At 38.3% G+C, this 14,105-nt stretch overlaps 1 pseudogene; it reads left to right on the plus strand.

Annotated features, from left to right (window-relative positions):
• The window catches only part of LOC105001895, a 126,095-nt pseudogene extending 114,894 nt beyond the window's left edge, over positions 1-11,201 (plus strand).
• Positions 11,202-14,105: the final 2,904 nt, after the last annotated feature.

Raw genomic sequence — 14,105 nt, forward strand, 5'->3', positions numbered from 1 at the left:
AAAGTGCAAGTGAAGTCACTCAGTCGTGTCCGACTCTTAGCGACCCCATGGACTGCAGCCTACCAGGCTCCTCTGTCCATGGATTTTCCAGGCAAGAGCACTGGAGTGGGGTGCCATTGCCTTCTCCGTCCCCCAGTTTTATTGAGAGATAATTAACATACATCTAGCTTTCATAATGGAGAAGGCAATGGCACCCCACTCCAGTATTCTTGCCGAAAAAATCCATGGGCAGAAGAGCCTGGTAGGCTGCAGTCCATGGGGTCGCGAAGAGTCGGACACTACTGAGAGACTTCACTTTCACTTTCATGCACTGGAGAAGGAAATGGCAACCCACTCCAGTATTCTTCCCTGGAGAATCCCAGGGACGGGGGAGCCTGGTGGGCTGCCGTCTATGGGGTCTCCCAGAGTCCACGCGACTGAAGCGACATAGCAGCAGCAGTTTTCATAAAATTCTGTTCTAATAGTGAAAAGATATATTACTTGGACTTGTTTTGAAGAAAATATAAAAGTAACTATGAATGTGTTGTACATAGTGAAGAGAAGAATCCCAACAATCACCCAGATCACATACAAAGAAAAAAATACATTTTTAGGATATTTAAGGCAAAGTTGCATCATTTGGCCTACTTTATCTTCAAAAGTGTCCTATTTGTCCAATCCCTTTATGTGCAAGAAAGTTGAAAAGAAATATATACACATCATATTTATATATTATATTCACATAATATTTACATAATATATGTTGTTTATATACTATACATTGGAAAATACCTTGATGTTGGGAAAGATTGAGGGCAGGAGGAGGAGGGGAAACAGGATGAGATGGTTCGATAGCATCACCAACTCAATGCACGTGAGTGTGAGCAAACTTTGGGAGATAATGAAGGACAGGGAAGTCTGCAGTCTGTCAGGTTCCAAAGAGTCAGATACAACTTAGGGACTAAACAACAGCAACAAATAAAAATCAACCTAAATGTAAGACTGAAAACTTTTATATTCCAAAGTTTTTTAGAAGAAATTACATCTCTTATTATCACTTCTGTGACCATTGTAAACATATATTGTAAAGACTTTAAAATTATCCAAATATTACACTTTAGTTAACAATTCAAAAATCTTTAAAACATTTCTCACATGTATTTGTTGACTATGTGACATCTTGGTGCAGCATTATATATATATATATATATATATATATATATTTAACTTAGAGGGTAAACATGATCATGTATCTTACTTGGACATTATGTATTGACTATTTTGGGGTTAAGTTTCTTACCAGATACTTCCATGATGTTCATTCTGATTATGATAAAAAAGAATAAGGCCACAGTGAAAGCATATGAGCTCACATGATAAGCTTACTCTGCTGCTGCTACTGCTAAGTCACTTCAGTCGTGTCCGACTCTGTGCAACCCCATAGACAGCAGCCCACCAGGCTCCCCTGTCCCTGGGATTCTCCAGGCAGAACACTGGAGTGGGTTGCCATTTCCTTCTCCAATGCATGAAAGTGAAAAGTGAAAGTGAAGTCCTCTCTGACTCTTAGTGAAACCATGGACTGCAGCCCACCAGGCTCCTCCATCCATGGGATTTTCCAGCCCACCAGGCTCCTCCATCCATGGGATTTTCCAGGCAAGCTTACTCTAGACTTCACTATAAAATAATCATGTATTGCCCTACTTCACAATACAAAGCTCTATTTATATTGAAATGTTCAGGGGAAAACATAAACCACAGAGACAAAATGCAATGCTCCTGGCACTGGGGCATCAAATGTACTTTTTGAGCACAATTTTAATTTATTTTTTATACACGTTGTAAAAGAGAAAGTTTAGATGAGAAGACTTTATGTCTCCTATTTTTCTCTAAGTCAATCAGGATTCATCTCTGCTCTGCACTCAAACCTTTCTGCTCATTCCACCCTTAGTGAAGTCTGAGGACAGGCGAGGAAAGTCTCGTGGAGAGATGAGTTCATGAACTGTGCTTGTCCTTGTTTCCCTATGCGCTCCCACGTTGTTGTTCACTGAGCAGGAATATGTTTATTTGCAGGACTGTGGCATTCTCGTCTTAACGAGAGGTTAATTAACCCTCCCGTGGCTTAATACTCATTAATTTTATTTGCCAAGGCTTGCCCAAGCTAAGTTTCTCTGGAGCATTGATTTTTTAATCTGTAGACTGTAAAATGCCCGGTAATTAATGCAAAATTCTCTCTTAATGCAGATATGTGTTTTTCTGGTGAAAGAATCCAGGTCTTTATAAGACAAACTGGGAATTCTGACCAACATTATTTGAAGAATCACTGCTTTAGAGTAAGCCAGAACATCTCCCTCTTGGCATTCTCTCTGTTAATAAAAACTTTATGGACTATGTGGCATTTCACAGTTATACCTTGTTTGGGGACATTTTGTATTGGAGAGCAAAAGATGTCATTATAGTAGGGGCTCATAACTCTATTTTTAAACTAATGAATCAGACTGTTATACCAGCAGTGAATTATTTAGTCCTAAACATCACTCGTCTTAGTCTTGTATGTATTACGTGTGCAAGTAAATTAGGTTCAGGGGGAAAAAAAAATAAAACCATTAAAATCTGTTTTCACAGTTTCCTGATGATACCAGCTACAAGACTAGAATCATATAACATCCATTACCCCATCTATTTGGAAATCTGGTATTTTAAAATTTTCATGAAGAAATAAAAAGCATTCTAAGTCTACACCAGTGCAGACAATTAGGGCCAAGAAATGACTTACTCCTTCATCACAAAGAATAGATTCACGTCATTTTTATCATTTCTTTTATTTATTTTTTTAGCCTTTGCCTGAATCAACCCCTGAGCCATATATTTGTCAAAAGGTTACTGGGTCTTCCTAGTCTAAGTATTATTCTAGCAGTTGTGAACCATTCACGGAATGTAGCACCCCAGATCCCTCTATCTTCCACAGCCTCCAAAGTAGGTTCAAATTTATGTCCATTGAGTTGATTATGCTATCTAACCATTTCATCCTCTGTTGCCCCCTCTCCTCTTCAGGTCAGGTCAGTTCAGTCGCTCAGTTGTGTCCAACTCTTTGCATCCCCATGGACTGTAGCATGCCAGGCTTCCCTGTCCATCACCAACTCCTGGACCCTACTCAAACTCATGTCCATTGAGTTGGTGATGCCATCCAACCATCGCATCCTCTGTCGTGCCCTTCTCCTCCTGCCTTCAATCTCTCCCAGCATCAGGGTCTTTTCAAATGAGTTACTTCTTTGCATCAGGTGGCCAAAGTATTGGCCTTTAGCATCAGTCCTTCCAATGAATATTCAGGACTGATTTCCTTAGGATGGGCTGGTTGGATCTCCTTGTAATCCAAGGGACTCTCAAGAGTCTTCTCCAATACCACAGTTCAAAAGCATTGATTCTTTGGCACTAAGCTTTCTTTATAGAAAGCTATACACCCTTGTCCTCTTGATTTCCATCTTTTCCAGCATCAGTGTCTTTTCCAAAGAGTTGGCTTTTCACATCTGGTGGCCAAAATATTGGAGTTTCAGCTTGAGCATTGGTTCTTTCAAGGAATATTCAGCACTGATTTCCTTCAGAATTGACTGGTTTGCTCTCCTTGCAGTCCAAGAAACTCTCAACAGTTTTCTCCAGCACCACAATTAAAAAGCATCAATTTTTTGATGTTCAGGTTTCTTTATGGTCCAATTCTCACATCTATACATGACTAATGGAAAAACCATAGCTTTGACTATACAGAACTTTGTCAGCAATGTGATGTCTGCTTTTTAATAATACACTGTCTACGTTTGTCACAGCTTTCCTTCCAAGGAGGAAGCATCTTTAAATTTCATGGCTACATTAATCATCTGCAGTGATTTTGGAGCCTCAGGCAAAAAAAAAAAATCTGTCACTGCTTCCAATTTTTCCCTTCTACTTGCCATGAAGTAATGGCACTGGATGCCACATTCTTAGTTTTTTGAATGTTGAGTTTTAAGCCAGCTTTTTCACTCTCCTCTTCAACCCTCATCAAGAGGCTCTTTAGATCCTCTTCATTTTCTGCCATCAGGGTGGTATCATCTGTATATCTGAGGTTGTTGATATTTCTTTCAGCAATTTTGATTTCAGGTTGTGATTCATCCAGCTCAGCACTTTGCATGATGTACTCTGCTTATAAATTAAATAAGCAGTGTGACAATATACAGCCTTGATGTTCTCCTTTCCTAATTTTGAACCAGTCTGTTGTTCATGTAAGGCTCTAAATGTTGCTTCTTGACCCACATTCAGGTCTCTCAGGAGACAGGTAAGGTGGTCTGCTATTTCTATCTCTTGAAGAATATCCACAGTAAGTTGTGATCCACACAGTTAAAGGGTTTAGCATAGTCAATGAAGTACAAACAGATGTTTTTCTTTGGCTTGTGGTTTCTCTGCCTTTTCTAATCCCAGCTTAGAAAGTCCTTAGTTCATGTACTGCTGAAACCTAGCTTGAAGGATTTTGAGCATTACCTTGCTCACATGTGAAATGAATGAATTTGTATGATAGTTTCTCTTTGGCATTGTCTTTCTTTGTGATTTAAATGAAAACTGACTTTTTCCAGTCCTATGGACACTGCTAAAATTTCCAAATTTGCTGGCATATTGAGTGCAGCACTTTAACAGCATCATCTTTTAGAATTTTAAATACCTCAGCTGGAACTTCATCACCTCCATTACCTTTGTTTGTAATAATGCTTCTGAAGGCCCATTTGACTTCACACTCCAGGATGTTCAGCTCTAGGTGAGTGGGCACACTAGTCATGGATATCCTGATCATTAAGACCTTTTGGTATAGTTTTTCTGTATATTCTTGCCACCTCTTCTTAATATCTTCTGCTTCTGTTAGGTCCTTATCATTTCTGTCCTTTATCTTTCTATTATTTTTCTATATTTCTTTTCATTGTTTGGTTAAGAAGGCCTCCTTATCTCTCCTTGCTATTCTCTGGAATTCTTCATTCAGTTGGGTTTATCTTTTCCTTCCTCCTTTGCCTTTCACTTCTCATTTCCTCAGCTATTTGTAAAGCCTCCTCAGACAACCAGTTGGTCTTCTTGCCATTCTTTTTCTTTAAGAAGTGAGAAATGGAACATTTTCTGACATGTCAGTAAACAAGGATGTTACAGTCACCAGCAATTGCAGCCACCATGGATGATGAGCTGGTGAGCCGTGAGAGAACTCAGGAAGGAAAGAATACCTGCCATCTAGCAGCCATCAGACTGCAGCCCCTTCCCATGGTGAGCTCTGAGGAAGTTCAGGATGTGAAAACAGAATACTGGTCCTAGATGGCGGAGGTGCATATCAAAGGAATGATTTCAGTGAGCCCAGACTCTTGCCATACATAGAAAAATGCTAAATTTCTTAGCTTGGGTTATCTGATTTTCTTTAATTAGCAATAATATTTTGACATTCAGACTACCTGCCCTTCCTTGAAAAACTCCTATTATCCTGACTCCTCCCCTCACTTCTTTGAAACAGTTTTCTCAGGGTTTGCTGAGATGCTGTCTGCCCCTATCCTGAAGTCCTACAAATTCCCATCGAATAAAACATAATGCTCAACTTTTAGGTTGTGAATATATATATTTTTTAAATTGACAATAGTAATAGATGATAATGCTATTTAGGAAGAAGCAATACCACATAGTGGCTATTTACAAGTTGTAAGTAGAAAGGAAAAGAAGAACTTAGTATTGCATCCAGTTTTTTTGCTTTGATAACTGGTGGATAGGAGTGACATTTAATTAAATGAATAATGTAGGAAGAAGAATATATTAAAGGGAAGGCATGGGCAGAAGCTCCTTAAAATATTTTCAGTGACTAAAATGCCTATTTTATTGCACTAAAAACTGAGGTCTGAGCACATAGGAACAATCTGTAAGGTTTCTCTTAACAATTCTTTAGAAAAACAGTGGCACGTGTGTCCACAGAAGGGTGTAATAGAGCTTCACATCAAACCATTGAAGGTGTTTAAAATGAGCCACCCCAAACTGCCAGTCTGCAAGTGAATTATTTTGAGCTGAAGAAAATGAAGGCCCAAGAGACTCAGGAAGAACTTTTTATTTTCCCCTTAACTACCTAAAGTAATTTAGATAAAGGACCTGGCTTAGAGAGAGAGCTATTACAAGAGATAAGTTTCATCTGCATGGCACATAAATATCTAACTAATGTCTCATCTCAACTTCCTGTGAATTTGCCCTCCTCCCCTTTGAAGTTCCTGGCTCCTACTCCACTCCTTAACTCAGGATTCATTAGCCTCAACTACTCAACTTGCCCTTGGGTCTTAAATCTCTGGAACCCCAGTATGCTTGTAGTTAAATTTATTTTTCTCCTGTTAATCTGTTTCACATCAATCTAATTAATAGACCAGCAAAAAGAACCTAAAAATTTAGAGGAAAAGTTTTCCTTGCCAAATTTGAGAAAGTTTATCTTTGTAGCAGAAATTATTCACAAACTGACATTCAAGATATTGCCAAGCTATACCCTTCTTTGAATATGATGTGATCTCAGGCTGTCAACTTCTCTATGATAACTACAGTGACTGTGTAACTGTGTCAATAAAAGGTCCAAGAAGCATTATAAGGATCTAATCTCCAATGGAGATTAGATATAGTAGTGAACCAGGAAGTGAGTGTTATTAGCTTCAACCATTTCCCACTTTGATTGTTTCAGGTTGTTATGAAACCACAACTGGGACCAACATGTTGGATCTGGTTTGTGCTGGTTGGTGGGAGCCAACTGTTGAAGCTTCAGGAATATGGTGGCTAGATTTTAATCACAGGCATTATTAAGGAGTTAATTTATATAAAGTCACAAATAAGTTATATTAAAACAGAAATAAACACTTAACTCATTATTCTTACATTTTTGCTGTTGTATTATTACCTAAGCTCTTGAGGTTATTAACGTCTACTATATCTGTATATTAGAAATACTGTATAATGGTGTTTACTACTTTGCCACTTTTCTCAACTCTGTATTTAATGAGGTCACATTGGTGGCTTGATCTCAGTCATGGTGAGAATGTACCATTGAAATCAACAAATGCTACCAATTAGGGTTTATTGTTTCTTTGATTGTTAGGTTTAAGATTGCAGAGAAAATATTAATGATGGAGATTAAATTTAAAAGTGTGTTTTGTCTGTAGCCTTATAGTTTAAGTAAAATTTAAAACTTGAAGTTATATTCTTCCAGTATTTGAAGACTATTATTCAATTTACTAAAAAAATGATTCATCACTGAACATTGATGAATAGATGACTTTCTAACAGTTTTTTCTTACTGTCAAATAAAAGCATCACACAGAATTTTTGTCAGAACAACACTCATCTGTCAATTGCAGCCATAGGTTGGCTATGGATATAATATATCACAAAATTAATTAAAACATTCTATGATAATCAACTGTATGAAATTTACAATAGAAGTGTTACATATTGTATTATTATTTGTAAATTGTGTCTACAAATCCTTCATAACAGTAAGTCTGTAATAAGTGTGTGTATGAGTATGCATGCAGATTTTTTGTTTGTTTGTTTTTGATGAGCATCTACTAAACACTTCTGTTTCAGAAATGGAACCAATGCCTTGACCACTTTCATGGTGTACAAGTAGCAACATTTGGAACTAACCATTGTACTCTAAAATAGCTGAATACATATTCACGGGATATTCCCAGCTCTGCAGTCAAAATTTTAAACTGATATATTAGAAGCAAATTAGATGGGTAATCAAAACTAAGAAAATAATATTACTCATATGAACATTTTATAAATTTTATTTATTCTCTTGTATTACATAAAGTTTTTGAAAGTCTGATTTACTTCTCAGATTAGAGGCTAAGAGGAGATATTTCTATCAGTATGGGGTTTTCAAATTTTGTACATTTTTACATATCATCTCATTGACCCCCATAAAATTGTATTATTATCATAAGACACAGCTGCGGATAGCTGATTGTGCAGGATCACTTGTATTCATGCACAGCAATCCTTCACCAGAGCTAAGAACAGAATTTAGGGCTTTTGGTGAACTTGCTATTAAAGACAGCTACAACTCACCACACAGATTCTCCTTTTCTACAAAACTACTGTGTGCTTGGAGCCTGTTTTCTCTCTCCCAGGTAAGAGAAAAGCAGAGGACTAAAGAGATAAGAACAATGTCATTGGAGAAAGAAGCCCTGCAAAAGATTTCAGAAAAAGAGTTTTTCTTCTTTGTGTTCTGAATCCTGAATGACAGGTTTAAGATTGCTTTTTGCTTAATTTATGTTGTGAATTTCTTCTTATGATTATCAATAAGTTCTCACATGAGTATGCAATCATAATAAGAGTAAAACTTCAGCAATTTCCTGACAAGTTAGAAAGCAATAAAATACTCCTAAGTGGTATATCAAAGAAGGTGATATTTTTAAACCAGAGGTGTGGTGATACCTATAAATCATCCAGGCATTCCTCTTGAGATTTCTATTCTCACTTGGAGAAGCTATTGGGACAATACACACAGAAAATGTCATGCAGAGGAAAAAAAGAGTAACTTTTGAGAAAATAAGATTCGGAAGTCTTAGGAAGCTTACGTAAATTGGAGAAGAGAATGTTATCTGTCTCAGTTCTTCTCACCCCATTATTCATGCTTTATCTACACTTCTAAAGGTTTGAAACTTAACACATAGTATTAAAAGTAAAATATAAATGGCTTATCATAGCTTCTTAAGAAATATCTTTATTTGAACGTGCAATCTAATTTCGGGTCTTGTTGTTCAGTCACTAAATCATGTCCGACTCTTTTCCTACCCCATGGAATGTAGCCTTCCAGGCTCTTCTGTCCATAGGGTTTCCCAGAAAAGAACACTGGAGTGAATTGCCATTTCCTTCTCTGGAGGATCTTCCTGAATCAGGGATAAAAATCGCGTCTCCTGCATTGGCAGGCAGATTCTTTACCACTGAGCCGCCAAAGGAAGCCCATGACAAACGTTACGTACCTAATAATAGGAAATACCCTCAAAAAGAAAAGTATTTTTACATTTTTCAGGCTAAATGGATTAGTTACCTTTTGATACCAAAAAAGAAATCCTTTGATTTTATACAATCTGTTTCCAAGCTATGCTGCTGCTGCTGTTGCTAAGTCGCTTCAGTCGTGTCCGACTCTTTGCAACCCCATAGACTTACAGAAGTCTTTCAAGACAGAAAGTTCTTGTGAGTATGTAACAATAACATACTAAGAAAGTCCAGAACACTTGAATCAATGCACTGCTGCTGCTGCTAAGTCACTTCAGTTGTGTCCGACTCTTAGCGATCCCATGGACTGCAGCCCACCAGACTCCTCCATCCACAGAATTTTCCAGGCAAGAGTACTGGAGTGGGGTGCCATTGCCTTCTGTTCCAAGCTATAGGTTTATGAAATATCAGAGTTTTCTTAATCTTTTTGTATCTACTATAGAAACTTTGCAGTTCTTATTTATATGTTAAAAACAAAACAAAACAAAAAAAAACACCTCTTCCTTGGGATTTCTCTGCCATGTATTTCCAGTCAATATATAGATTGTTTCTATCATTAGTTGAAAAAATAATAATTGCTATATGCCAAGTATGATGATATACAATTTTTCACTAACTCATTTACTCTCATGAAATATCTTCAGATTACAAGCTGCTGTGTGCTTTCAGATAGGGAAGCTTGAGATGTTTAAAAGTTAAATGTCTCACCCAGGGAGTAGTTGTGAGTGCTGGAGTTAGTGCACCTGTTAGTGCTGGAGATCTATCTGATTTTAAGTTTCCTTCTTAGAAATTCCACTCGTTTGCATTGGGATGGAGAGACAATCTAGACAGAGTTTATTTATTTATTTATTTATTTCCAGTTCAGTCGTGTCGACTCTTTATAACTTCATGGACTTCAGCAAGCCAGGCTTCCCTTTCACCAACTACCGAAGCTTGCTCAAAGTCATGTTCATTGAGTGGTGATGCCATCCAACCATCTCCTCCTCTGTCATCCCCTGCTGCTCCTGTCTTCAATCCTTCCCAGCATCAGGGTCTTTTCTAATGAATCAGTTCTTCACATAATGTGGCCAAAGTATTGGAGTTTCAGCTTCAGCATCAGTCTTTCCAGTGAATATTTAGGACTTATTTCCTTTAGGATTGACTGATTTGATCTCCTTTGCAGTCCAAGGGACTCTCGAGAGTCTTCTCCAGCACCACAGTTCAAAAGCATCAATTCTTCAGTGCTCAGCGTTTTTTTTTTTTTTTTTTTAATAATCAATGAAAATACTTAGCCAATAAAAGGGATGAAATTGGATCATTTGTAGTGATGTGGATGAACCTAGAGTCTGTCATACAGAGTGAAGTAAGTCAGAAAGAGGAAAACAAATATCATATACTAACACATATATGGAACCTAGAAAAATGTTACAGAAGACCTATTTGCAGAGCAGTACTAGGGACATAGACAAAGAGAATGGACTTGTGGCCACAGGAGGGGAAGGGAAGAGTGGGACACATTGAGAGAGTGACACTGACAGATGTACACTACCATGTGTGAAATACAGAGCTAGAGGGAAGCTGCTGTACAGCACAGGGAGCTCAGCTTGGGGCTGGGGTGGGATGGGGCAGTGGGACAGAAATCCAAGAGAAAGGGGACATATGTATATGCACAGCTGATTCACTTTGTTGTACAACAGAAACCAACACAGCATTGTAAAGAAACTATACTCCACTTAAGGTGAATAAAGCATTCAGAGACCCTCCTCTCACCACCGGAAGTAGAATATTGGCTCTTAATTGGAGAATCAAGTAGGAAACATACTGCTATCCACTGTAAAACATGGGCAGATCTAAACACTCAAAATCCAGAATATCTAGAATATCTAGATATCCAGCACTTAGAAAGGGGACTGCAGTGTTGAAAGACAAAAAAGGTTGGGGGAAATTTGCATTGCATCATAGCATTCCAGAGACTCAGATGGCAAAGATTTGGCCTTTGGAATTTTCCATTTGGAGCCATCAGAAAAGAATCACAGCCTCCAACACATGCCCAGGGAACAGTCAAATCAGAGAATGAGGACAATAAGTAGCAGCACAGGTTTCTGGGCCTGTCTTTCAGGGCTAGATTCCACTAGGACTCAACAAGGAGAAAGAAATCCAGTATCCACGAAAGGAGGAACAGTGGCTACCATGGTTACAGTGATTATGATGGGAATGGCTGACCACGCTGGGCACCTATGACAGATGTTACACAGAGAGCTGGTCTACAGTACTGAGTTAAGACAGTCCAAGATTTTCACTCATTGTTAAATAGGAACAGATCTTGTGGGACAAAACATAACCTTATTGTTCCTCCAGTAAATAAGTTTGTATGTAATTAGGATGGGTGATTTCAGACATATAAACAGATAAGAACAGATTTATTTTAAGACCATATAAACATCCTAAACAGTTTCACAAAGTCCAATAAAATTGCATATAAACAAATCAAACACAATTTCACTCAATAGCATCACAATTTGAAATACTTAAGCATGAAGTGATTACTTATGCCTCGACCCCCAGATATTTGTTTCAGTTTTTTCCCCTAAGTTCAAAATGTAAGTTACTTTTTTAATTTAAAACTTTTGTTTTTTTAATTGGGACTGTTGACTTCTCCTTTTTTTCTCATGGTTAAAGCTCATTTAAAACAATTTAATGAGTCTAGAAATTCTTTTACTTGTAGCAGTATCTTGCCTACCTCATTTTTTTGTTGTTGTTGTTTCCTGATCAACTTTCTCAGGAAGGCAGTGTCCAGAAACCGATCTTTTTTTTTGGTGTAAATGGGTGACTTAGTGCCTGGAAGGCTGCAGTCCATGGGGTCGCTGAGGGTCGGACACAACTGAGTGACTTCACTTTCACTTTTCACTTTCATGCATTGGAGAAGGAAAAGGCAACCCACTCCAGTGTTCTTGCCTGGAGAATCCCAGGGATGGGGGAGCCTGGTGGGCTGCCATCTATGGGGTCACACAGAGTCGGACACAACTGAAGTGACTTCAGCAGCAGCAGTGCATTGATTCAAGTGTTCTGGACTTTCTTAGTATGTTATTGTTACATACTCACAAGAACTTTCTGTCTTGAAAGACTTCTGTAAGCCTACAATAAACCTGTTCTAGGGTAGAGGAATGAACAAGTGGACTTCCCTGGTAATTCAGCAGTAAAGAGCCCAACTGCTAGGGCAGGAGATGTGGTGTGATCCCAGTGTTGGGAAGATCCCATGGAGAAGGAAATGGCAACCCACTCCAATATTCTTGACTGAAAAACTCCATGGACAGAGGAGCCTGGTGAACTGCAGTCCATTGGGGTCACAAAGAGTTGGACACAACTACGACTGAGTGACTAACACATGAATGAATATTAGGAAACATTTTAAAACTGTTTCAACTGCCATGTATTCTCAGATTAAAAAGTAAAGAATCTGCCCATAATGCAGGAGACAGAGGAGACATAGGTTTGATCCCTGGGTCAGGAAGATTCCCCTGGAGGAGGAAAATGGCAACCCACTCCAGTATTCTTGCCTGAAAAATCCCATGGACAGAGGAACCTGGTGGGCTACAGTCCAAAGGGTTGCACAGAGTTGGACAAGACTAAGTGACCAAGAGCTGCACATAGAGGTGGCAAAAGGGTACAAACTTTCAACCATCAGTGAATAAGTCTGAAAATCTGATGTGATGACTAGTTGAGAACACCATCTAGTGTAATCAAAATTTGCTAAGACAGGAGAAAGTAAATGTTCCCAGCAATAAATAAATAAGTAAAACATGTGAGGTGATAGATATGTTAGTTAACCCAACAGGAAGCTTTTCACAACATAAATCATCATGATATACCCTTTAAATATCTTATAATTTTTGTATCATTTATAATGCAGTCTGAAATTTGTAAAAGGCAGAAGAACTAGAACAAAAAAGTCATAATTATCACTATAAATTGTTTATATACCTCATGTTAAAAAGAATGATATGAACACAACTTTAGTTCATTACTCAGAGACACCTTGAACTGGCTACATTACAAAATTAAGAACATGTCATAAATATGATTCAAACTAGTTAGAAGGATAGGTAGTTATACTCTAATTTTGCTGCTGCTGCTGCTGCTAAGTCACTTTAGTCATGTCCGACTCTGTGCGATTCCATAGAGGGCAGTCCACCAGGCTCTCCCATCCATAGGATTCTCCAGGCAAGAACACTGGAGTGGGTTGTCATTTCCTTTTCCAATGCATGAAAGTGAAAAGTGAAAGTGAAGTCGCTCAGTCATGTCTGATTCTTAGTGAACCCATGGACTGCAGCCCACCAGGCTCCTCTGTCCATGGGATCCTCTAGGCAAGAGTACTGGAGTGGGGTGCCATTGCCTTCTCCAACTCTAATTTTGAGGCATAAACAAAACAGGAAAAGTGCTGCCATGTTGCATTAAATCTAAAATATCGAGAAAACATTTGAAATGTTGTATTAATGCAATGCTACAATGAGTTCATTTCCTTTTTCTTCAGTAGTACATAGGTAATTATTGTTTTGCAACAGCCTGAATAAATGTCAAAGAGTGAGTCATCTTCAGGACGATGTTTATTATGGAACTACTCTGCATAACATTTTGCACTTTAAGAGTGAGTTTCCTGAACTATAAACTTTCAGATGTTCAAGCTGGTTTTAGAAAAGGCAGAGGAAGCAGAGATCAAATTGCCAACATCCACTGGATCATGGAAAAAGCAACAGAATTCCATAAAACCATCTATTTCTGTTTTATTGACTATGCCAAAGCTTTGACTGTGTGGATCACAATAAACTGTGGGAAATTCTGAAACAGATGGGAATATAGGACCATCTGACCTCTTGAGAAACCTGTATGCAGGTCAGGAAGCAACAGTTAGAACTGGACATGGAACAACAGACTGGTTCCAAATAGGAAAAGGAGTATGTCAAGGCTGTATATTGTCACCCTGCTTATTTAACTTCTATGCAGAGTACATCATGAGAAACGCTGGGCTGGATGAAGCACAAGCAGGAATCAAGATTGCTGGGAGAAATATCAATAACCTCAGATATGCAGATGACACCACCCTTATGGCAGAAAGTGAAGAACTAAAG

The sequence above is a fragment of the Bison bison genome, unplaced genomic scaffold (genome assembly GCF_000754665.1).
Source record: "Bison bison bison isolate TAMUID 2011002044 unplaced genomic scaffold, Bison_UMD1.0 scf7180017864385, whole genome shotgun sequence".
NCBI classification, from domain to species: domain Eukaryota; kingdom Metazoa; phylum Chordata; class Mammalia; order Artiodactyla; family Bovidae; genus Bison; species Bison bison.